The sequence below is a fragment of the Paroedura picta genome, chromosome 6 (assembly GCF_049243985.1).
Source record: "Paroedura picta isolate Pp20150507F chromosome 6, Ppicta_v3.0, whole genome shotgun sequence".
NCBI lineage: Eukaryota > Metazoa > Chordata > Lepidosauria > Squamata > Gekkonidae > Paroedura > Paroedura picta.
In genome coordinates, this window is record NC_135374.1 from 73,461,718 (window position 1) to 73,487,014 (window position 25,297).

General features: G+C 42.5%; 1 protein-coding gene across 1 annotated transcript in view; it reads right to left on the reverse strand.

The window, feature by feature from the left end:
• The window catches only part of PTCHD1 (patched domain containing 1), a 78,101-nt gene that overhangs the window by 16,157 nt on the left and 36,647 nt on the right, over window positions 1–25,297 (reverse strand). The gene's annotated exons all lie outside the window — the stretch shown is intronic.

The following is a 25,297-nucleotide window of genomic DNA, read 5'->3' on the forward strand; positions in this document are numbered from 1 at the left end:
GACATGGCACAGATCACTAGTTTCCTTTTTCTCCCTGTTTTGCATTGAAACAGAGAAAAGTCTACACCAGGGAAATACCAGTAGTGTACTCAGAAAATAACTCTATAAATAACTGTAGATGCAAAATTGCTTAATTTTCATAACTATTCAAAGGACAAAAACTGTGCATGTATAAATATTTGCTAATGCTGTAGTGGATGTGAAAGTCTTTGCAAAATCTTGGGACTATAAGGCAGTGGTCCCCAACCTTTTTATCACTGGGGACCAGTCAACACTTGAAAATCTTACTGAGGCCTGGAGGAGGGTAGTCTTTTGCTGAGAGACATTGCTGCCACCACCTGAGCCCCTGCTCCACTTGCTTTCCCACCAGCGCCCCTGACTTCTCACTGCCAGCTGCGCAGTGCGATGCCAAGGGCGAGCCCCAGCCATGGTGGCCACTGGAGAGCACCAAAGGTGAGCCAGTGGCAGAGTGGCAGGGCAGCCCCCGAGGCAGCAGCTGGGGAGGAGGACGAGGAGGAGCCGTGGCCCGGTACTGATTGATCCACGGACTGGGGGTTGGAGACCACTGCCCTAAGGTGTTTTTTTTAAGCAAGTTTCTAGCTCTCATAGTTGAGAAAATATGTCAAAACTTGCCAGCAGCTGGTTAAGAAGCCCTTCTGACATGGGATTTCCAAAAAACTTCAAATTATGATGAATACTTTAAAATATACAAAGGCAATCTGGATTAATTGTATGAGGTTCCAAATTCCGTGGTCACAAACTATTTATATTCCAATTATAAATAGTTAGACATAGCCCATAGGCTAATCAGTGAAATCACAAAATATACACCATACAATGCGAGACCTACATCATAGGCCTAACGTATTTCAATCCCCAAACGAGTCTTTTTCACAGGTCTAATCCTGAACATATGTGCTACTGTAGGGAACGTAGCCTGTGCGTCTATTCCTTTCATACATGCACAGAAGCTACTGACACACACCAGAAGTTTTTAGCAGCCATGGAATCCTGCACAAGATTCAAAATTCTATGTAAAACCTTGCATAAATGGAGCCATGGAAGTCCCAGCAATAACTGAAATGACATGAACGAAAGCCAAAAAAGTGTATTCACTGTATTTTTGCCAAGAATAAGCCTATGGTCAATAATTCATTAGGGCTTTCATAGATGATATTGCTGAGCTAATGACAATAAAGGACACATTGCTGACAGCATTCAAGAATGCCTGTGATGTGAGATCATTTCCTTCATTAAAATATTCAGATACTAGATGCTCTTGAAAGTCACTCCCACGCCTTGTCAAAGTAGAACATATGATCCATTTTAAGTATATTTGAACTGCTCACAAACAAGTTAAAAGTCATGCCATTTCAATGATCTCAATGTGCAGAAGCATTTTGACCTCTGAAAACCCAGGGAACAATGCCCTGAAATTAAAGCGTGTTGCTATTTTTGACAGCAAAAGTCATTTCACTAGTAGCTATAATGAAGCCATAGCAACTAAAGGAATTCCTGGTGGTTCTACTATGCAGCTTCTTATCAGCTTATACCTATTTTCTTTCTTTATATATATGATGACAAATTCAGCATATATAAAAATGTCATAGATCATTCTACTCCTTCATAATATTTTGAATATTCAAACCTTCCACCCAACATACCCATTGGCTTACGTTGGATGTCTGACAAAACTGTAGTTTAGATATGTAATTATCCAAACTTAAGCCACTCTACTATTTATCGTTGGTTGGGGTGCATCAGACACCTAAAATTAGGGTAGGCTTGGACTGAGAAGGGAATATATTTGGCTAGACATACAGCAAGCCGGGCCTCAGTGGCATGAGCAGTTGCTTGGGCAGAGAACAAAAAGTTCTGAGCATTTGGTATATGTGCCAGAGATTATCTACTCTGATCTAAAACCACGGTAAGAAGTCAATTTATGAACCAGTTATTCTTAACTATGGTTTTGCAAGATGTACAAATATGGACAACTGGCTTAACCTTTCCTTATTCTCTGGCACCAACCTTGCTTCAAAGCAGACTAAGATACCAGCTGATTTTCATTTGGGGAGGCAGGGAGCAAAAGCAATGGAACTGGTATATGTCTAGGTCAGGCTCTTTCAACCAGGATTTCATGGAACCCTGGGATTTCTTGACAGCCCTGGAAGGGTTTCCCACAGAATCATAGAATAACAAGAGTTGGAAGGGATGTCCTGGGTCATCTAGTCCAACCCCCGCACAATGCAGGACACTCACAACCCTATTGCTCATCCACTGTAACCTGCCACCCCCTTAAGCCTACACAGAATCAGACTCCATCAGATGGTTATCCAGCCTCTGTTTACAAATTTCCAAAGATGGAGAATCCACCACCTCCCGAGGAAGCCTTTCCACTGAGAAACTGCTGTCAGGAACTTCTTCCGGATGTTTAGACAGAATTTCCCAAATGAGTGGGAGTTAATTTTTTATATATCTTTTACATTTGTTAAACATTTTTACATTTGTTAAACATTTATCAGGTTATCATATAACTCCCCCCACCCCAAATGGCCAATGATGGGTCTAGAGAGGGTGGGAATAGGAGGGGCCTGGTGGTTAAGAATATTTTAAAGCTGATCTTTCCCACCAGGTTGATAGGAAACTAGGAAATTTACTCCTCACAATAAAGGTGTGTGGCTCCTGTGTTAAATCTTGCTGGATTAGCTATGTACTTCTAAATGAATGGTATTATGGTCAGAATTTTCTTTTCAAAATAACATTCATGAAGTACAATCAGTATTTTAGGCAAGCTGTGACCCTACCCAAACTTCTGTTTTCACTGGTTGCAAAGTTGTTACAGCTAAACAGATTAATCACAGCCACGTACACATTTTGTGAAATCCAGTAAATTGGACTTGATGTGCTGTTTCTAGCTACCTAATATTACAGTTCTGTTGAGTACCAGGGCAATGTGATTCACGTGGAAGTCCTGTGCCAGCAGCATGGAGAGCTTTATACACAGTATATCAACTGCATTTATATATCAATTGGATTCATATATCTCCTATAGAAATAGGAAGCATTGCTCATGCAGACACCAAGAATCCTGGTTGTTGTTGTTGGTTTTTTTTGATAGAAGATATTTTCAGGGTTCTCCATGCATTTTTTTTACTTGTTCATGGTTATTCTTGTAAAGATCATCAAAGTTGTTAGATAAGCTAGTAGATATTTATCTCCTTTCCCAATATAGTTATTTTAAAAAAGATTTGATTTTTAAATATATATATATATATATTTAAATTTAAGGCCATTCTTTTCAGATTTGATGTCATCCCCCATGAAATCACTAAACTGATGGATTGTTTCTGTCGTAGTACCCAGAAACTCTAACATATCTTGCTGCAGACAATATTATGTTTAAATTTTAAAGTCTTATATCTTGTATTCCCTTCCAGTTATTAGAAAGACCTCAAAAAGAGGACATCCTAATTTTATGTGTCACTGTTATTTAAAACTATCCAGAAGTAATCTGTGATCAAAACTCTGGTTAGGGGCTTATCAGTTATTGGCTTTAAATCACTGCAAAGAATGATATCAAACATTAATTGATAATTTATTTATTATTTATTTTATTTATTTATTTAGATTTATATATCGCCCTCCCCAAAGGCTCAGAAGAGGAAGATTGGTTTTTATGCCCACTTTTTACTACCCAAAGACAAATATCAGGTATTTTCTAGCAACTCAACATTAGCAAATTAATTTTCAGCATCATTTAAGTCAAGTGACTTTAACTCTCTCACAGTAATTAATAATATTTAAGGTTCTTAAATTATAGCTTTAAAACTTAAAGAATTCTCCCTGACTCTTACTATTTTATAAAAATCAACCTAAAGTAATGTAGTTTAGAAGATTTTGCCAGTAGAGCTTCACTTCTAAATTTAACGAAATTATTTTTGCTTCCAACCTCAACTTTGAAATACTCCCTCTTTTCTTTTTAAATTATAATCAGAAAAAGTTAGTCTTGAGTGGTAATATTTTATGAAATTTGCTAGAAAACACTAAATGTAAAACAAGCAAGTATGATGACTTTATTAGAGTTTGTGTTTATAATACCGTCAAGAACGTTCTGAATTAAAATAGATGAAGCCAGCAATGGTTTATCCTAAGAACTGTAAGCCTAAATATTTCTTTTCCCCTTTTGTGGCATTCATTTTAGTACAATAGCTTCGCAATATTCTCAGTAAATGGTGTACTTACACCTAAATCAGCAGAACTAAATGCTGTTTTAAATGTTGTGAAATCAGCATGGTCAATAGCTTACTTCATTTATTACCAAAATCAAAACAGTTTCCATCCATGGGCCTTATTTCTGGAGTAAACAAAAAAACAGGATCAAACAGAGAAAGGGAGATGAACCTTAGAATGATGTTGAAAACTGAGTTTTATTTGAAAACACCTCAGATGTTATCAAAAATGCCATATTGTTTTACAGCAATTCTGAACTCCTTTTAGAGAGATACACTCTAAAGATCTTGGCTTTTGAAAGCTCGCTCTATTCAATGCCCTACTTAGGCAAGTAGCTGGGTCCTTCAAAGATTTTGTGAGGTACCTGCTGTCCTAAGAATACTTTCCAAGCTTTACTAAATAAAATGGGTCTTCTAAGGAGACCTGCTTAGGGTCTATTCAGAAGGTTCTACGCAAGGGTCTATTCAGAAGGTTCTACGCAGAGAACAATTTAGCAGTTCCAAAATTCAACCTTAAAACAAAAGCAGAGATAAAGGCATTCTGCCCTGACCTTTTAAAAAATTCTGCTTGGAATGAAGCAACACAGAGGCTTCTGGGATTTAAGATCATTTTCTTATGTGTTTATTTATAATCAGCTGCTATTTACATTGGCCAAGCTTCAGTTCTTGTCCATCCTATGTGTGACAGAGTAATCTTCATTTGTAATCTTGTCATGCTAAGACATAAATAGACACATAAAGAATATTTGTGTCCTATTTCTGGTGATGCTTTTGCTATTTATCTTCATTTTCTAAACTGCTGTATACTTGCTTTCTGCTGGCAGGTTGAGGCTGTCACTTTGATAACTAGTATGGTGCCCCCATTAAAGCTAATTGGGAGCACTAAAACTCCCCAGACATGAAATCAGGCAAAAAGTAAAATTGGTGACTGACATCCCATTGTTAATTATGTTTTAAATAGTTATGTTCTATTCTCAGTAGGGAAAATTATTAAGCTCACTTTCACTGTGTTCTTTGTAAAGGCAGATTGACCTTTACTATTAATTTTTTAAGCAGATTGCTTGCCAAAGGAGGGACTGAGTAGTTTAATCCTTTTATAGATTTTGTAAATGCTGCAAAGAAGCCTGTCTGAGATGTATCCATGTGAACCTGGCTTCTATTAAAACAAAGCATTCTAAAATGGAACCATTGCATATTACTTATTTCTTGTGCCAAAATTTCTAGTTATTATAATTTGTGAAAAGACTTATACTAGTAATTGGATGTCTATTAAAACATTTTAAATATTCTTATGCAGTTGGCAAGGTCTTGTTCTTTGCAATAAAACAAAATTTATATCTGGGTAAAACTGACTCAAGGTCTAGTACTGTTATTAGTAAACAGCTGGAGGTAGTAGCAATATTATTGGTTCTTACTTGCCATTGCTTTCAATGAGAAAATGTAAAATAGTATAAGTTTTAAGGTTACATTTTTCACTTTAGTACTCCATAGGTAAGGGAAGGAGAAATGCACAACAATTTTGATACCTTCTCTAGTAATTAATCAACCTTTGGGATAATAGAAATCAAACTGGGAAGATCTTGCCTGTTCAGCCAGTTAAAGAAATCACCCAACTTCCCTCCCATCGGCAATCACTTTGGAATAACTTTGGAGTTCTGTCTTGCTCTAAAGCAGGGGTAGTCAAACTGCAGCCCTCCAGATGTCCATGGACTACAATTCCTATAAGCGTTTGCTGGCAGGGGCTCATGGGAATTGTAGTCCATGGACATCTGGACGGCCGCAGTTTGACTACCCCTGCTCTAAAGCAAAGCTGCGGAACTTTTTAAAGCCTGTGGGCACCTTTGGAATTCTGACACAGTGTAGTGAAGTCAACCATGAATGGCCGCTGCAAAAGGCAAGACGCACGCACGCACGCACGCACGCACACACACACACACACACGCATGCTGTGATGGCAGCTGCTGCCCAAAAATGTTAGTTTAATCAGCACAGCCAGTCAGATCACCAATGAGCAATCAGAAGCTGGAAAGGAGCCTCACCTATTTTCCAAAAACAATTGGCAGGCACTAGGAAAGTTGTAAGCAAGCACTATTATTGTTGTTGTTGTTATTATTATTATTATTTCCCACCATGCCCGAACCGGCTCGTGGTGGGTTACAATAGTCTTCTATAAAAACCCATTAAAACCCCATTAAAACCAGACATCATCTGTACACAGCCCGTGGCACCACGGGCGCCACGGACTGAATAAAAGAGTAAGGGGTAGTGGGGAGGAGTTAGGGCGGGACCGGTCCGGGATAAAAACTCGGAGGGGCCAATCAGGAGCCGCGAGGAGGAGCTGCGGCCCGGTACCAACTGATCTACGGACCAGTACCGGTCTCCAGACCAGAGGTTGGGGAGCGCTGACATACAGGATGGAGCAGACTTCTTTTCTATTGCACCAGAGTGGTAGAAGCTCCTGACAGTTAGAGTGTTCCTCAGTGGAACAGGCTTCCTTGGGAGGTGGTGGGTTCTCCTTCCTTGGAAGTTTTTAAGGAGAGGATAGATAGCCACCTCACAAAAATGCTGATTCTGTGAATTTAGGCAGACCATAAGAGGCTGGGCAGAAGGGACTGTGTCCATGCTCAGCTCTTGTGGCACTTTCTTACAAGCCTAGGGAAAAGCTGATCACCACTTTGGGCATAGGATTGTTTTTTTTGGGCTTGGACTTGGAACTCATTTGGACTTGGAACAGGGGTCACTGTGGCTGGGAGGTAGTTGTGAATTTCTTGCATTCTGCAGCGGGTTGGACTAGACTGTATGATTCTATGTGCAACTATCCCTATTTGGGGGATCTGGCAGCAAAGCAAGTATTTATTCTGACTCCCACTTAATTTCTGAATTCAAGACCCAGTAATATTTTCATGTTGTCATTCCACTTTACAAACACAGGAATTTATTCATTAAATTAGAAAAGTAATTTATTTGCAGATATATGATATAATGTGTGGTGGGCACTGACAGTGGAATCCTAAACTGAATTATTCCCTTCTAAATCCATTGACGTCAATGAGCTTCATAAGGTGTATTACAAGATTATATTGTGAGTGACCCATGATGGCAAAAAATACATAAAAACCCAATACAAGATTTTTTATTCAAGCGATGGGTAATGGTTATAGAACCACAAATTTGGCTCTTCTTCTGTGGAATGTGTCTCAAATTATTGAGAAGACCCTCCTGCTAGGAGTGTTGGTGCTGGCAGATGGGTCAGGAAGACAGTAAGTGCTTTCCTGAGAGAGTGGTCACTCCTGCTTTGAAGTGGGCAGTGGTGCACACATTCCTAAAGAGACCTACTGTTCTCATATGTGCCACTCTTGAGCAAGGTGACTGAATGAATGAATGGTAGCTGACCAACTTCAGGCATTCCTGAGTGATGTGAATTGTTTGGATCCATTCCAATCTGGTTTCACACTTGGTTATGGGACTGTAATGCAGCTTTGCTCATCCAGGCAGGAGACATGTGCCATGTGATAGTCAGGGAGAGTGTGACCCTATTAATTCTCCTGGACTCCTTGGTGGTTTTTAACACCATTGACCATAGTACCCTTCTAGATTGCTTTTTGGGATTGATCTGTAGTGGCTCTAGTCTTATCTCAAGGGTAGGTTTCAGAATGTGGTGCTTGGGGACTGCTGCTCTGCCCCTTATGCTGTGGCCTACAGGATTCCCCAAGATTCAATCTTGTCCCTCATTCTTTTCAGTATCCATATTAAGCAGATGAGAGAGGTCTTCTGGAGATCTGGGTGAAGCAACCACCAGTATGCAGATGCTACCCAGGTCTGTCTTGCTCTACCAGCAGATTCCAGAGAGAATCTGGAAACTCTGAACAGGTGACTGGTAGTAGTTTTAGAATAGATGACAGCAAATAAACTGAAACTTAATCCTGGCAAAACAGTGGTGCTACTGAGGGGTCATCTAGGCCAAGGAGGTGGGTTATCTTCTGCTCTGGATGGAGTTAGAATAGACCTGCAACCTGTGGATGCTACTGGACATAGGCTTCTTGATGGATAAATAGGTATCAGCAACGGCCAGGGGTGCCTTTCACAAGCTTCCTGGGCAGAAAAGGTTTTGCCACTGTGCTATATGCCTACACAATACTTAGATTATATTACTGCAATGCACTCTATGTTGGGCTACCCTGGAAGTTTGTCTGGAAGCTGCAGAAGGTATAGATTACTGCAGCCAGAATGTTGACTGCAGAATGTTGACTGCAGTGAGTCATAGAGACTATATCATTCCAGGCTCGATCTATTTACACTGGCTTCCAATTTGCTTCTGGACTTGATGGACTGACCTATAAAACCATGTATGGCCTAAAACCAATATACTTTAAACACCTTTTCCCAAATGAACCCTACCTGCTCACTTCACTCATCTTTGGAAGCCCTGCTTCAGTTGCCTCTGCCACTTGAGGCAAAATGGGTGCCAGCCCAAGAATTTTTTTTAAAAAATTGTGTCACCAAAACTTTGAAAATCCCTTCCCAGAGAAATCTGTTTGAGTTTTGCTTAACGTACCCCCAGTAACTGTTATTGGCCCTCTCCTTGGTTCTGGTAGCACTAATGTGCTTTTAATTATTTTATAATTTTAAATATTGTTTAAATTGTTGAAATGTTCTAATATTTTTATGTGTGCTGCCTTGGGGACCCTGAATTGGTCACTACATTTAACGGGTGCAGAAATTCCCTGATTTTTGTCTGACACAGCTAAATGTCTCTCTTAAGTATTTAAATAGTGACAAGGGGTGTGCATGAAGGCAGAAAACCTCTAGGAAAGGGAGTGGACCATGCAACATTCTGATATACTCTAGTCGACTTTCTCAGTTAAATGAGCCAGACCACTGTTTTCTCAGGATGTCTTTCATCTGACTTGGTAACAGTACCTTGTTATTACTGAGAAATCTCCTTTGCTGAGAATAGATTTCATTACCATTCACAGTTCTCCAGTGAATCACAGGTTTGTGTAAAACATACCGTTCTGTGAACAGACTCGTTCCTCAAGAAATATTTCGAGTCCTTGATAATACATGTCATACTGCTTTCTATCCACTTAGGGAACAAAATCACAATAATGTTTAGTTTTTGGAATAGAAAGGACATATTTTGTACTGAAGAATTTGGCTTTGGGCTATTTTTAATTGCACAATCACAAATGTCTCAGTGTCCATGAGAACAAGCATACCATCCCTAACTCTGCTTAGAATCTCAGCAATTGTGTGCATCCTGAGAAAGAAAAACACAGTTTGAAAGATTCTTCTGTTTGAAACCCTGCCTCTTTTAGGATCTGGTGAGGTCTGGATATTCTGATTATGTAAATATCTTCAGTCATGATTTTACCTCATATTGATAGACACTCCTTTATTAGGACTGCCATTTCATTTTAGTGGACATTTTATTTATTATTATATCCTCAGTTGTCCTTCATGCAGCTTTACTGCACAGAATATCTACTCCCCATATCAACTTCAGCTTTGAAATGGCAATGCTTCAGTTACAGAGAATCTTTTATCTGGATAAAAGAAGAAAATCTGACCTGCTCACAGAGGATATGGTAGCACCAGATGGGCAGAAAGGAGATTATGATAAAATGGATGGATATTCTGAGTGAAGCTTGTGGCATCTGGAATTATTATGTTCAAGCAAACAAGAGTACTAGAAGAAGAAAAAGAGGCACAGAGAAAGTCAGATAAAAATCACAGAAATCTGACATGCCTGTCTTCCTTATTGCAGCTCTGCATTAATGCTGTCTGTTCTCTCTGGCCAGAACAAACAAGTCCGCTTCCACTAAATAAAAACAAAATACTGAACGCAGAAGCAATATAATTAAATCTCACTGCTACCTTGATATATGGTTTAAGGATATAATTTTTACAGTTCAGGCCCACATTAAATTTGGGATTATTATGAGAATGATTAAAACTTATTTCTGCTTAAGGCCACAGTTGGTAAAAGAAGAATATATAGGACGGAAGAATGTCCAGGAGATCATGGAATGATGAAAGATCATAATGGAGATCATGGAATGATGAAAGATCCTGTCGCTCCTGAGCCTTCGGGGAGGGCGGTATATAAATCTAAATAAATAAATAAATAAATAAATAAAACAGAGAGGTGTAACTATAAGGTAGGCTTCATAGGCCAGCCAAAATTTTATACTATTGATAAACATTAGAATACTGATAAAGCTGGATGTAGAAACAGTGCAGCCACCATACTTGGGATGGTCCATCCCCTAAGACTGTCTCAGAATGATGCTATAGACTTTTCTGTGTAATTGCACAATAGTACAAAGTAGTGGCAGTCCATAAACTGCAAAGGGGAAACATTAAGGAAATGGTATTTCCATGATGCAGCAGAGACCTATCATCACTATCACCTAATCTTTTCAGTACCTGTTTTTTTGTTTTTGTTTTTTTGTTTTGAAGCTCAAACCGACAGGACAGTTTCATTTCCCCACATTCCCCCAAGAGGTTTTTTTCTCCCAGATTTTAAAGTGAAATGGAATAAAACATGACAAACTAGTGTAGTATAATAGATATGTGTTATTTTATGACTGTGTTATTTGCCAGCTGCGGACACCACCTGCTGGTGGTGTACCCATTCACCCCCACGTGAAACGTTTGGATCTCTTGTTTGCAGTTTTGCTGCAGTTGCCACATGTCAACAGAGGCTCCACATGTTTCAAGTGGAAGGGTGCAAGCACAATGGAAATGGGTGGGGTCTGTGGGTGGCAGACCTGCAGAGGCTCCACAAGTTTTGAGTGGGAGGGAGAAGATGCACCACTTGTTCAGTTTTTGCCCAAAATTCAGATCATCGACCCCAACATCTCGGATGCATTGACATCATTTTCATGTGATGATAGCATGTCAGAGAGCTCCCGGACCATGCCCCCAAATCCCCCCCCAACATGGTAACTCTATATAAGACCTAGAAGCCTATGCATAGACTTAGCAGACTGAAATCTATTGGGGAAAAACCTCCAACCCATGGCTTATATGGAGGCTACCCTACTCTGAGAGATAAAGGCTTTGTCACTGTCATCATCTAGAAGGGCCTCAATGAAAAAGATGGATCCAGTTTAAATGGATTTATTTAATTTGATATTGAGACCCAAAGAAATCAGGGTGGAAACAGCTAGGGAAGTGGGTTAAGTTAGCCGATCTGGGGATGTCATGGAAAAAAGCCAAACGTACATGTAGGGGTAGACAATGCAACTCCTTAAATGAAGGTGAGCAACTATTACCCCCATCTTTGTCAACCATCTTGGGTCAGTGGCCAAACCAAAAGGGAGGATGATATACTTGAAATACTCCTGGCCACACTGGAAACAAGACAAGTAAAGAGGCACTGGGATACCAATATGGCGAATTAAACATACAGAGTTTTCAAAACCAACTTTGTCTGGAACACCATAAGCTATGAATAGCATTTGATAAAACAACCTTACTCACTGTTAAGAGGTTATTTCACAAAATTGAAGTTGGTTTTGAAAACATTAAAATTGATGTCCTTTGAAAAAGCTAAGGAGCGAAACGCGTTAGGATTTGTTGAATATCAAAGAATAAAGAACAATGGAAGTTTGAAGACTCCATAGAAGTCTACTCTGTATATTTAATTCGCCATATTGGTATCCCAGTGCCTCTTTACTTGCCCTGTGTCTAGTCCTTCACTGGGTCCTACCGCTCCCTATTTTTGCACACTGGAAACAGAACTTCCTAGATCTGGAGTGTATGGTGATATGGAAGTTGTTTCTTTAATATCAATAATGTCAAATCAGACATGGGAACCAGACTTCCTGTCATTAGGCATTTTGAAACACGAGGAACTTATTAAGGGCTTTTAGGTCCAAAATAGAATGTCTACTAGTGTCTTCCTTATCAACTAAGAAATAACAAGAATACTAGAATTGGTCTTTTGCAATGGGACAGGCTCAGTGGCCCTTTATTTAAAAGTTGAAGCATCTCTTGCTGTAACTCTGGTAGAGGTATAGATGGGGAAATACCAGGGAGACATGGAATTAAAGGAAATGTCCTTACTAAGCAATGCTAAGAACCCAAGTGTTGGAAGTAACTGACTCCCAAATGAAGAGATGAGATAAAAACTGGTAGAGATTGAGATAATCAGGATTGAAGCTTATCCTAGACAGGTAACCTTGTGAAATGAAACAGGCCCCTGCTGATAATGAGAATAACCCTGATGCTTTTTGCCCTGTGGGTATGGAGACAAAGTGTGTATAAGTGTTAGTACTGATAGTATTGGGATGGTTGCAAATGCGTGGGGCACCTTGGAAAGTAGCAAGGTTTGTGTACCTGGGTGGGTGGGTGATAACCAAGGGAACATGTAGTGATCTTATTCTTACTCATGTGGTCTAGGACATCATTTGCCTGGAATCTGAATACATTCCTTCCCTCCAATGAGAAATCCTTGATTCTCATTTTAGCATAGTTGGGAAGAGCAATGCAACAGAGCAGTGTTGTAGGGCTATGATAGAAGCAATGCATCTTCTGCAGGAGTCAGTGATGTGTCATGTGGCATTTAGCTGCTACTTTCCAAACTTGAAGCTCTCTGCATGTAGGACTCTAGCCATAGACTTGTGCTTTTCTGGGAGTGAATCATGAGCGTAGTCATTTGTTACCACATGGACACTTGGTAGTGCCCCATGATAGCATTACACTTTGCTATGCATAGAGTCAGAGGCTATGATGCATAAATTTTACAGCTAAGGCTATCAGGTTTGCATCCTGTCTGATTAAATGGTGAAGAATGAGGTCCAGGCTACTGTTAGGATGGGATGAACTCTTTCATGATGGAGTTGTCAGTAGGATGGTCAAAAAGGAAATCACAGAAAACCTTGTGCATGTGGTCAGTTTTCATGGCAGTAGGGGAGACTGATACTGATTTGGTCCAATAGTCCCTTTAGCATTGGAAAAGCAGTTTACTCCCCATAGGGTGGCTAAAGGACCTTAAGAAAGGAGTCAGATGTAGATGGTTGTAAGCAGATCACCTCTATTATTAGAGATTTGGCCATCCAAATCAGTTGTTCAGAGTAAAGAGAGAGGTCTTCTATTGGGGAGACCAATGATGAATTCATCCAAGGTGGCATCAGAGCCATTCAGAGACAGAGGCTTTTCTTCATCTGATAATGAAGGGCTAGAAGCCATAAACAGAGCTTATGGGGGACTGGTGCGGCCATGAGCCTGGTTCCATGGAAGGTTGTTATTGCTGTTCCAACCAGTACATGGGTACAGCATACTGGAACCACTGCAGTAGTGGAAGTCCTCAATACTGAGAGTTCTCCAAAGATGTGATGGAGGGGCTTCAGTGTTCAAAGAAGATTAATGGGCAATTTCAATGATTTCATTGTCAGACAAGGGCAACAGTAATCATCTGCAATTCTGAAATGGGGTTCTTGGTGTCAGGGCAGGAGAACGTCCCCTGTAGGGTTTGTTAGGTGTGGTGCGAAGGGGTAGTGTCCTGGGAGTTGAGGGGTGCCTCTGGAATCTCAAGGATGCCCACGATGGAGTCTGAGCGTTGCAGCCCATGGATTATTCATCTTTTATTGGCAGTGATGTAAAGGTTGCAAGGTCTGAGGACTTCAACCATGCTGTCCCCCAAACTGCTGGAGGAGTTTTCATCAATGTCATCCTCTATACCCTTTCTGGGGCCTCACCACTCCTCTGTCTTCCTTCCTGTTGTCACCTTCTCTTTTGTGCTCTCCTGTCCCATTTGTCTTTCACCTTACCCACCACTCAGTCCTCCATGTATTCCTCTCTTTTGTCCTTTCCCCAATTCTTTTCTCCTCTACCTTCCTTCCCCAGGCAACCCTGCCCTGCCCCCTGCATTCCTTCCTTCTGCTGGAACCACCAGGCCTCCATCCACGGTGACCGCTCCTGATGCCGAGCCTGGGACTTCCCCGCCCCAGTTCTCCTCTCTCTCCCCGTTTTCCAGCTGTGGGGTCTGGGATCTGCCAGGTATGTCCTGTCAGTCTTACCCCCTCAGGCCACTGCTGCAAGCCTTCAGGTCCTCTCCATGCTGGCTGTACATTGGTCTTGGCCTCCTCCCCCCATCGGCTGCTTGTGCTGGGGCTGGTGAACATGCTGGGGCCACAGTGATGGCAGGGCTGCCAGGTTGTGTCATCATCAGTATGCCATGCCCTTGGCTCTCCCAGCCATAGCATGGGGGCCAGGAGCCACTGCTACCATTGTGCCCCTGGCCACCCTGCCCGCAGCTCAGTGGCCCACGAATGAGACATACAGCCACCTGTCTTCGTCCCCAGGCCCCTGAGCCCTGGGGTGGGGGGTCTCTGGCCACCTGTTAAATGTTTGGACTCCCAGCCTGGATGCCCAGGATGATCATCAGAGCTGGGTGGTCTGGACACTGGATCATCAGCTGGGGGACAGATCATTATCTGGTTGGGTGGGAGAGGGATATGAAGTCTTGTGTTTGAACTTTCATTTCTTCTTTCATGGCAGTGGTTTCAAGGCACTATGCACTCTTGAGGATTTCTTTAGCGCTCATACTGGACCTGGTTCTGATACAGATCCTATCAGAACTGACCCCAAAGGGAAGGGTACAGGTCAAATGATTCCAACTATTCAGACAGGTTCTGATCTTTTCCTGGAGTCTCTAGAGCCTTGTTTCAAAAGGCAGCATTTAACCTGGAAGCGTGATCTGTTGTTGTTGTTGTTATTGGATTTCTAACCCACCGTTCCCGAGGCTCGCAATGGGTAACAACATGTAAAAAACCCCATAAAACCCCTAATACATAAAACACCTAAAAACAATCCCCAATCCCCCAACCCACCCCACCTGATGGCGGCAGAACTATCCGGGAAACCAGGGGTCACTGCTGATGTAGATCTAAGAAGGGGGAGGCGCCAGCCTCAACCATAAGCCTGGCAGAAGATCTCCATTTTGCAGGCCCTGTGGAAGGATGGCAATTCCCACAGGATCTGCAGCTCCTCCGGGAGTTCATTCCACCAGTTGGGGGCCAGGACCGAAAAGGCCCTGGCCCTGGTCGAGGCCAGACGTGGCTCCTGGGGGCCAGGAACCACCAATAAATTAGTCCCTAATAGCGTAGCGCCCTGCGGGGGGCATATATAAGCTTTTGAGGCAAACTTCTTGCAAATAGAGCAATCCAAAACATTGTGGGCTTCATCCAAGTATTGAGGGCAGTGGTTGTGGTCATCCAACTGGGACGCTTTAGGACCATATTTAGTGCGTTTTTTAAATTGGGCTATAGCTCTATCCTAATATCTTCCCGGGGAGGAAAACTATGGCAAATCTAGACAGCATCCTAAAAAGCAGAGGCATCACCCTGCCAACAAAAGTGCGTTTAGTCAAGGCTATGGTATTCCCAGTTGCAATGTATAGCTTCGGAAGTTGGACCATAAGGAAGGCCGAGCGACGAAGAATTGAGGCTTTTAAACTCTGGTGCTGGAGAAGACTCTTGCGAGTCCCTTGGACTGCAAGGCAAAAAAACCGGTCAGTCCTAAAGGAGATCAGCCCTGACTGCTCCTTAGAAGGCCAGATCCTGAAGATGAAACTCCAATACTTTGGCCACCTCATGAGAAGGAAGGACTCCCTGGAGAAGAGCCTCATGCTGGCAGCGATTGAGGGCAAAAGAAGAAGAGGACGACAGAGAATGAGGTGGCTGGATGGAGTCACTGAAGCAGTAGGTGCAAACTTAACTGGACTCCGGGGAATGGTAGAGGACAGGAAGGCCTGGAGGATCATTGTCCATGGCAGGGGTAGTCAAACTGCGGCCCTCCAGATGTCCATGGACTACAATTCCCAGGAGCCCTTGCCAGCATTCGCCAGCATTCGAATGCTGGCAAGGGCTCCTGGGAATTGTAGTCCATGGACATCTGGAGGGCCGCAGTTTGACTACCCCTGGTCCATGGGGTCGCAATAGGTCGGACACGACTTTGCACCTAACAACAACAATATCCTCCTTCCAATCCCACTTTTATAGAAAGAAAATAGGATGAAGAAGTGAAGAGAGAAGAGCAAATAATCAGAGAAAAATCACTGAGGAAAATCTCACAACAATCAGAAAACAGTGAAGACATCCAACCTCCACAGCAGCAAAGAAAGGACTAAGAGAGGAGTGCTTCCTCTGCTCTGTCATGTGTTGGCTGAGTGGGAGGGAGGGGGATAAGCTCTCTGAACTTTCTACAGAGCTTTAAAAGAGATCTCTGTAGCATGCCTGCACAAGTGCACTCACTCAGTGGGACTGCAGAGAACCCCCAAAAAAGGAACAGTATTTAAGAGTTTGTACACAAATAGAGCACAAGATCACAGAGAAGCATGAAAAGATACTAAAGGAGATCCTTGGTGTGGAAACAGTTCTTATTACAGAATATTTTCATACATACTTGATGAACTCGTTAAAGGAAGGATGGAACCTAAGCGTAACAATGGACTACTCTTATGGCATATATAACTTGTTTCTTGTGCAAAGTTTGGCCCTCTGGAGATCATAGTCCTTCCAAAATACTTGGAGCTCCTTCACAGCAGGAATTTAGAACTGTAATTACAAAATACTGTGACTAATATAGATTACGCTATTTTGAACACATGAAGCTGTCTTATACTGTACCACAGTGGTCCCCAACCCCTGGTCCGCTGACCGGTCTCGGTCCGTAGATCAATCGGTACTGGGCCATGTCTCCTCATTGTTCTCCATACCGGCTGCTGCCTCAGGGGCTGCCCTGCCACTCTGCTGCCGGTTCACCTTTGGTGCTCTCCAGCAGCCGCAATGGCTAGGGCTCCCCCTCGGTGTGGCACTGCACAGCTGCTGCTGGCAATGCCCCCCAGGGGGAAGCGGGAAGTCAGGGATGCCAGCAGGAAAGCAAGTGGAGCAGAGACTCAGGCAGCGGTGGCAACATCCCTCAGAAAAAGAATACTCCCCCCCCCCCGGGCCTCAGTAACATTGTCAAGCATTGACCTGTTCCCGGTGATAAAAAGGTTGGGGACCACTGCTGTACCAGACCCTTGGTACATTGAAATCAGAATTGTTTATTCAGACTGGCATTGGCTTTCCAGGGTCTCAGAGAGAGGTCTTTCACATCTTTAACCCGCTCCTAGCGGTGCAGATTAAATAATCGGTTAAGGGCCCCGAGGGTGGGCCGTGTCTGTGATGGGGAAGAGTGCCCATAGGCCCCTTCCCCCGGACTGACACTCAGAGGGCCCAATCGGCAGGGGCAAAGTGCCTGCCGATTGGCCCCTCCGAGTGTCAGTCCGGCGGGCGGCTCGCAATTGGTCCCTTGCTGCCGGCCTCACTAATTGGGAGGCGCTTCGCTCCCCTTCCTGCTTGCCTACCTGATGCCGCCTGGCACCATTTCCGCGCTGAGATGCGGCCTGGACGGCTGCTCTCTCGTGGCACGCCCTCTGACCGCCAGCTGCCGCGGCCCTGCCACCGCCTCCGCCACTCCTGGCCCTCGCCAGCAGTGCCCCGTGACGCCACCCACCGCACCGGCCACCGCCCGCTGCCGTGCCTGTGGCTGCACCTCCGTCCCCTGCTGCGCCTGCAGCTGCGCCGCCGCCCGCTGCCCCGCAGCCCTGCGCCCCACCCAGCCCAGCCTCCCACCCTCCAGTGTCGCTCCGAGCGCCTCCACGCCGACCCACCTGGCCACAGAACTGCTCTGTTGCCTGCAATGTCGCTGCCAAGGTAGGCTGCGCCCCCGGACCACGCCGCACAGCCCGAGCTGCCCCAGCCCGAGGCGCCCCAGCCCGAGGCGCCCCAGCCCCAGCGCGCCTCGTCAGCCCCGCTTGCGCCCGCTGCATTAAGCCTGCAGCGGGCTTATTTACTAGTTACCTATAATTAGTGTATTTAGTAGCCCACCTACCTGTAAAATCAGTCCAGATACCCTGAGAAAATTGTATCTATTTTTTTTAAGTATGTTTTATTCCTGAAAAATCAAACTCCAACTAGTTCATAAATCTAAAGTTACACTAAACAACAAAAGGGCCTCCACTACAACATACGTGTCAGGAATCAGGCTAAGCCCAGCCTGTGGAGTCCCAAGTAAAAGCACATCCGAAATCCAACAGTCAGTTGCAAATTTCTAAGAAAGAGCTTTATTCGGCTAAGTCCACAGAAAGCTAAAGCATGCCAAGATCTTCCTAAGCAATGATCTTGATAATAACAAAGTACAAGGGAACACACGGGGCAGTTATAGGGCCCACCAAATAGGGGAGGGGGGCCGAAGGTATTTTGGTGGGAGAGTGGAAAAGTTACAGAGGAAAGTCGGTTCCCAAGCTGTCAGATGGCCTGGAACCTTATCAAGCGGTTGGCACTTCGTTGAGACTTTGAATTGTCTCCGCAAGGACACTTACAGTAAGATTGATACATTTGCATGGAGCCTCTCCCGCTGGGAAAGGAAGAAGACCAGAGGACAGGTTTATTGCTTTATGGCCTTGGCCAGAGCTGGCCGGTGAGATCAGAAAAGTATGAGAAATGCAGCATCGGGATGGCATGAATCGGGGTTCATAACAATACGTAACTTTCAGAGACATATTCCAGATCATACTGCTTGTATATGTCAAATGGCTTCTGTACAATTTAGTCTTAAACAACTTCCTAAACCGCTGGAGAACAGGAACCAAAGACTGGGTGGATAGAAGCATGAATAATAATGACAGTCCATGAGAAAAATCAAACTGTCAAACATTCAATATGATAGATGAAGAGAAATGCTGAAATGTAGTTGAAATGCTAAGAAACTGTCCCAGTTATCCTTCTGAACAGAAAGTTATCTGATATATATATTAGTGATGATGTTCATTGGTTGTGTATAATGAATGCATACTGAGCCAAGTGAAAATGGCTGCATTTGTGCTTGCTGAAGTGCTGTGGAATTCCAGCTGCCTCGAGGACAGTTGATCCATTCATAGCTTAGAACACGTCAGTTCACTTAATCTTTTAGGGATGGGCAATGACCCCACTGTGACTTGAGGAGATAGGTTTTAATGAGGAACAATACACATGGTGCTACTTCAGGTGCCTGCATCATTCTGCCTGGACTGTCTTTTGTTGTTTTGTAGTGATGTGCTGTATTTTTTTGATATTTTTGTTACTGCATGCCCTGAGCCTTGGGAAGAAAGCAGATTAGAAATGTAAATAAATTTTAGTCTGCAAACACACACATCCCACATACGATTCCCGACAGTCCTGCTTGTATTAAATTAGTTTACAGGAGAAATAAGATTTTAATCGACTGAGGGCTTATCTAGATGATTCTCTAAAGGGAGACACTCCAAAGCATGCTTTTTTTCCTTTTTGCGCAATTTCTCTGCAAACCCTTCATAATATTATATCCAACCCCCAAAGGGCAGGATACAGACTGAGAGAAATGTCTTGTTCAATGCTTTGCCAATTCACTTCCCTGTTAGCAAAACACTATAATTGACATGGCTTTTATTTTTAAAACCTTTAGTAAATCTGTAGACAGTACTGGAAAGTGGGGAGAGCAGTTTTCTAAATTGTCTAAAACAAAAATTATAAAAGTCTGAAAAAGAATTACTGTAAGGAAGTGAAGTAATTTTACTGGCAACTGTCTTCTATTTTAAGCTCCTCTGCTGCAATACCACATGAGAATTTAAATAATATAAATATACAGTAGATCAGGGGATATATGATGCAGTGGCAGCCATTTAAAGAAACTAGAATACATTTTAACCAGTTGCCTTTAAATTTTTCATTGCACTCAGGCATAATTTTCTTCTGGGAACAGTAACGATGGTGCAAGGATTGTATATTTGTTTCATGTATGCACACTATAAACAGTGTGAGTTGATGTTACTGTCTACATAGCACTTGTGATGACCAGATGAGAAGTGAATCCTATTTTTCTTAGGAACCAGTTTTCTTAATTTGAATATCTGGATGCTAAGAAAAAATGATCACCTTGCAATAGAAGCATTACATTGAGGAAAGACACCTAGGTCACCAAAAGGCTTCTCGATGCACTAAAAACAACAGCCTGCAGGGACCCCGACGATGGATGTGGAGCAACGTGTAGAAAAAGAAAGAAACTTGCAGCATTTTAAATCTCTATGAATAATTTTGTGCCACTCACTTTGAACCTTGTCAGCCTGAAAGGTAAGCAATGCTTATCTCTCTAGGAGTGGTCTGTGACATTAACAGGAAAACTGACAGGAGGAAAGTACTGATTGTGTACAGAGGAGCTCAGGAGTCAGAGAAGAGGCTGCAGGTTGAGAAGGTGGATGGATTCTGTTGTGACTGTTGAAAGCAAAACAAACGGACTTCAGGCAGAAGGGATAAATAAACCTTCCTCCGAAGTGGGAGTGGGACAGCATGAGGGGAGCTGAGGAAAGCTGAAAGTCAGTTAACAAGTACTATATGGACAATAGAATATCAAATGAACTGGGCAGGAAAAAAAGTGAAGCCCAGATCTTGAATCAGAAAGGGACAAGTGAGTTCCCAGAGTGAAGGTCAGAATGGTACTAAGAAAAACAAACTGGAGGACTGTGGGGAATCATGGGGAAACTCCATATGTATTCCCTTCCCCACCATCTACGCCTTTTGTCACTTATCTCACTCTCAAATTTCAATTTCTTCTGCAGCATATTTAGTCATCTATAGGCCAGTCTTCAATTCCCCTCCCCCCCCCTTTTCGGCTATTACAAAATCATAAGTTTTGTCTAACTGGCAAGTCCCCATGAGACGACAGAACCTCCCTCCTTGCCTGTAGATGGCTCCATTCATTGTGTGAGCTTTCATCATCCACACAGAGGCCAGCCCATTTACTCTTAAATAGAGTGATCGAAGGGGAAACTGGGCACTGGAGAATGGCAATATATTCTGAACTAAGGGGACCTATGGGACAAGAACAGGAGTAAAGCATTCTTGAAAAAGAAGTTCAGGGAAGCATATCGGATAAGAATTAAATTTCACATTTTCAGTGGTGGAGGAGATATAAGCTTCACCATGTTAAAAGTCAGAATACTTACAGCAGAATATTTTGGCTGATCAAATGTTATTTTTTTAAAAAAACAGCAGAATGGATAATCAGAGCTGATGTAACTCTTAATTTGCACTTCATTCAACGTGCCAGAATGTCTGATCAGGATTCAGTTTGGTGGATAGTCAATAAAATCTGAGGTCATTCTAATATTTTATAGGTGGATTCCATGACCAGTTTCACTGTAGCACACGTCCAAATAAGCAGCTAAATACAAGCATGTGGACGTTTACTGTATGTTTGGTCTTCTGGGCCATGTTATAAATAATCCGTTATTTTTATACAGATGCTCCTTTCCTTGGCTGCTTCAAAAAGGTTAACAGTTGGTCCTTTCTGAAAATCTACAGGGATATTCTTGAAAACCTGAAAACCTATGGGGATATATAGTTTAGACTTTCATGCCTAATATCAGTATTTTCAGTAGCCATGTGATATCTTGCCAAATAACTGTCACAAACCTTGCTTACTGATTTGTTTTATACCATGTGGTTCTGGGATGATTTTTTTTGCCATAGCATTAGGCACTTGCTGTTTCAGAACAAACCTAAACTCCCAGATGCTGGATTTATAATGGGGGGAAAGCTTTGTTCTCATTGGCCTCCATGCAAGAGCACCAACAAAGAGGGAGCTCTCATTCTTTTCATGGCTGTAGATGCTTCTTTGTTTGATTTTCTTCCTTCTGAAGGGATAGATGCAGCACATTCTAACAGAAAATAAGGTACCCCCCCTTTATAAAGCCACTACATAAAAATGAGTAATTATTTCGACACAGCATATTTGCCTGTCATGATTAAGGGCACAGGGTGACCCTCAGCCTTTTATCCAAGCTGTCATTACTGCTGAGAGAGGGAGGAGTGAGACCAGGTCAGCAGAAATGCAGTTTGTCTGCAGTATTGGTAGTTGTCTGTGTCATGTTGAAAGATGTGAGTTCCACCTTCCCTTGGCACTGTGCAGTGAGCCTCTTGCAGTCACAGAACAAAAGGAGGAGACCCTTTGCCTTCCACATTGCACATGGGGTTCTGAAATCAATCAACAGATATTGCATTTCAGGTCTGCTTAGAAACACAGGAGCTTAATGTGGAGTTTCCTAAGGACTTCAGCAAAGGTCTTTTCCAGTCATTTTAAACTGGTGATGAACATGGGATCTGAGAACCATTACTACTAGCATTAACTATGTGATGAGCAACAATCCTCTAGATATGCTTTGATCACCTAAGCTCATCAGACTTTAGAGCAACCTACTATATATGGTCAGTTCAGCAGGCTTTGGGTCGACACTATGGACCACATATAGTAGGCTCATAATCAATATTTTTAACCAACTCCTGCCTGTTTTTTTTAAAAAAAATAATTGCAAAAGAAATCCTATAATGTTGGAAAAAAACAGTTGCTAGACAGGAAGGTGAATTGGCCAAGGGGAAGCACATAGACAGGAAGGCCTTGTGACAGAAAGGATTAATGAGGGTGTGGTGAGGCAAAAGGGAAATGAGGAGAAACTTGTGTAGAATTAGCAACAACTAGCACTGTTTGCAGCCAGGGTACCAGAGGTAAGGATGGTTATATTTTTTCATACTGATTTATAATAAACATCCAGATATTTGTCTCTAGTAAATACATAATTTCTTGAGACTAGTACAAAATGTTTTATTTTGGCTGAGATAAAGCTGTCTCCCAGGCTGAACTAATTCTCATTAAGGATTCTTTAGACTCAGCTATGCTTCGGTCTTTGACTTTGCAGTCTAGCTTTTGTCAGTTTTTATTAAGCCATGCAAAGCATTGGAAGGATTCAAATGAACTGGGCAATGTTGTTCTGACAATTACTTAGAGTTGAATTGCTTGCTTGAAACCTATTCCTGGAGGGAACCAAAAGATGTGTTTCTATCTCTTGTGGAACAATGATAAGTTCAAGTAAGGTTTGGCACAGTTAATCCTAACCCATTAAAAAGTGAGCTCACAGAGTATTCGTTGCAGTCAATTTAAAATGTGGATAGCTGACCTCTGGCAACATGTCTTGTTCCATTAATTCATCCATCATTTCTCATATCAAAATCACTATTTAAATTATTATGATATACCTAGACTTGTAGATTTTATTCCTCCAGTGAATATTCTCTAACATAAATACAAGGAAAAACCGTTTTGCCCAATCTATTTAGTTTTGGTTAAAGTATAAAGCAGACTAGAAGAAAGTTCATTCATTTAAAATGTGATGTTGAAAAGTATTGGGCCAGGATGCCATCCACATGCTGATGATACCCAGCTCTATCTGTTAATGAGCACTGGCCAGAGGCTGTGATGAGATGGCTCCAGCAGAGTTGCCTGAGGCTTAACCCATGAAGATGGCGGTCCTGTGGCTGGGGAAGAAAGGACTAGAAGATGAAGTGCAACTTCCATCTTGATAGGAGTTCAATGAACAGCTTCGTGCTCTGCCAGGAACCTGGGGATGATCTTTGATGCCTCCCTTTCTATGAAGGTCACGAGTGTAGCATGCCAGGCATTTTACCATCTTCAGCAGATAAAGCTACTAATACCCTATTTGGCCCCAGAAGGCAAAGTCACAGTGATCCATGTGATGGTAACCTCCAGGCTGGATTACTGTAACTTGCTCTATGCAGGCCTACCCTTGGTTTTGATTTGGAAGTTACAGCTGGTAAAAAACGTAGCTGCATGGGTCTTTATGAGGGCCCTCTGGAGGACTCATATTCAACCTACCCTCTGCCAGCTGCATTGGCTGCCAGTATAATTCTGGATCATGTTCAAGGTATTGGTGCTACCTTTAAGGCCCACAGCTGTCTAGGCCCCACATATTTGTAGAACTGCCTCTCTCAGTATGTCCCTCAAAGAGCTTCATGCTCTGCAAATACCAACCCATTGGCCTTGGTTCCTGCCTGGTGGAATGAGTTGCCTGTAGAGATCTGGGCCCCGACAGAGCTAACGAAGTTCCACAGGTTCTTCAAAATGGCAGTCTTCCATGAGGCCTGTGGTTAAGGTCAGGTCAGTTATGGGCCTCCCCCTGACTTACCCATTTCATGTGCCCTCTCTCTCTGATCCAGCCCCATGCTGATATTCCCACATGCCTGTGAAACTCACCAGGACTGAGAAGAGCAATTAGACAAGGCAGCACAGGTTGTGGAACAAAGTGGACATGTTACATTTTTAAATTGTTTTATATTTTAAATGTGATTTTATATGTTGAGAGCTGCCAAAGGCTACTTGCAGGAAGGGGTGGCCTAGAAATGGAAGTATGAATAATTAAAATAGAGTGAATTTTACAGATACCATGGATTGCCAAAAGAAAATAAGTGAGTTCTGGATCAAATCAAGCCTCAATTCTTCCTTGAAGCTACACTGACCAAACTACACTGGCTATCATGCTTTGGTCATATTCTGAGAATAGTCACTGGGAAAGAAAATCATGCTAGGAAAGAGGAAAACCCAACATGAAATGGAAGCCACATCCTTCAGTTTGCAAGACTTTTAAATGCCTAAATTTATGGAGTTGTCTTGAGCTGAAAGTAGCTTGACAACACTCTCTCTCTCACACACACACAAACACACACACATGTGCACATGCACGCATGCACTCACACACTAACTTGTCATATTTCATACAGTCAAATCTATTGAAATGACTTAAGCCTCCTAAAAAGAAATTCCTGCAGCGTGCTTTTAGATCATATGACATTAATCTTGCATTGTGGCTATCAGGGGGCAATGGAACAAAATGAGTCCTGACTCTCAATTTGGCTTTTTTGCCTTCTGCTAAGCATCCTTGTGCCCATGAATGGCTTCTGTGAAACACAAATCTTTAGGCTCTTTTTGTTACAGCCCAAGGGGGAATTGGCATTTTATGTGCACATTTGAGCAGACCTGATATTCAGTCTCAATATTGTGTGTAAGCCAGTAAACCCAACAGGACATATAATATAACTACATGATGTGATGAAGCCATACAAATTCATTTCTGGTGAATGTAAGGAAGAACTGCATTACGGTTTAGTGGGAAGTCTCTGTTAAATAAGTACAATGAGGAATCTTGCAAC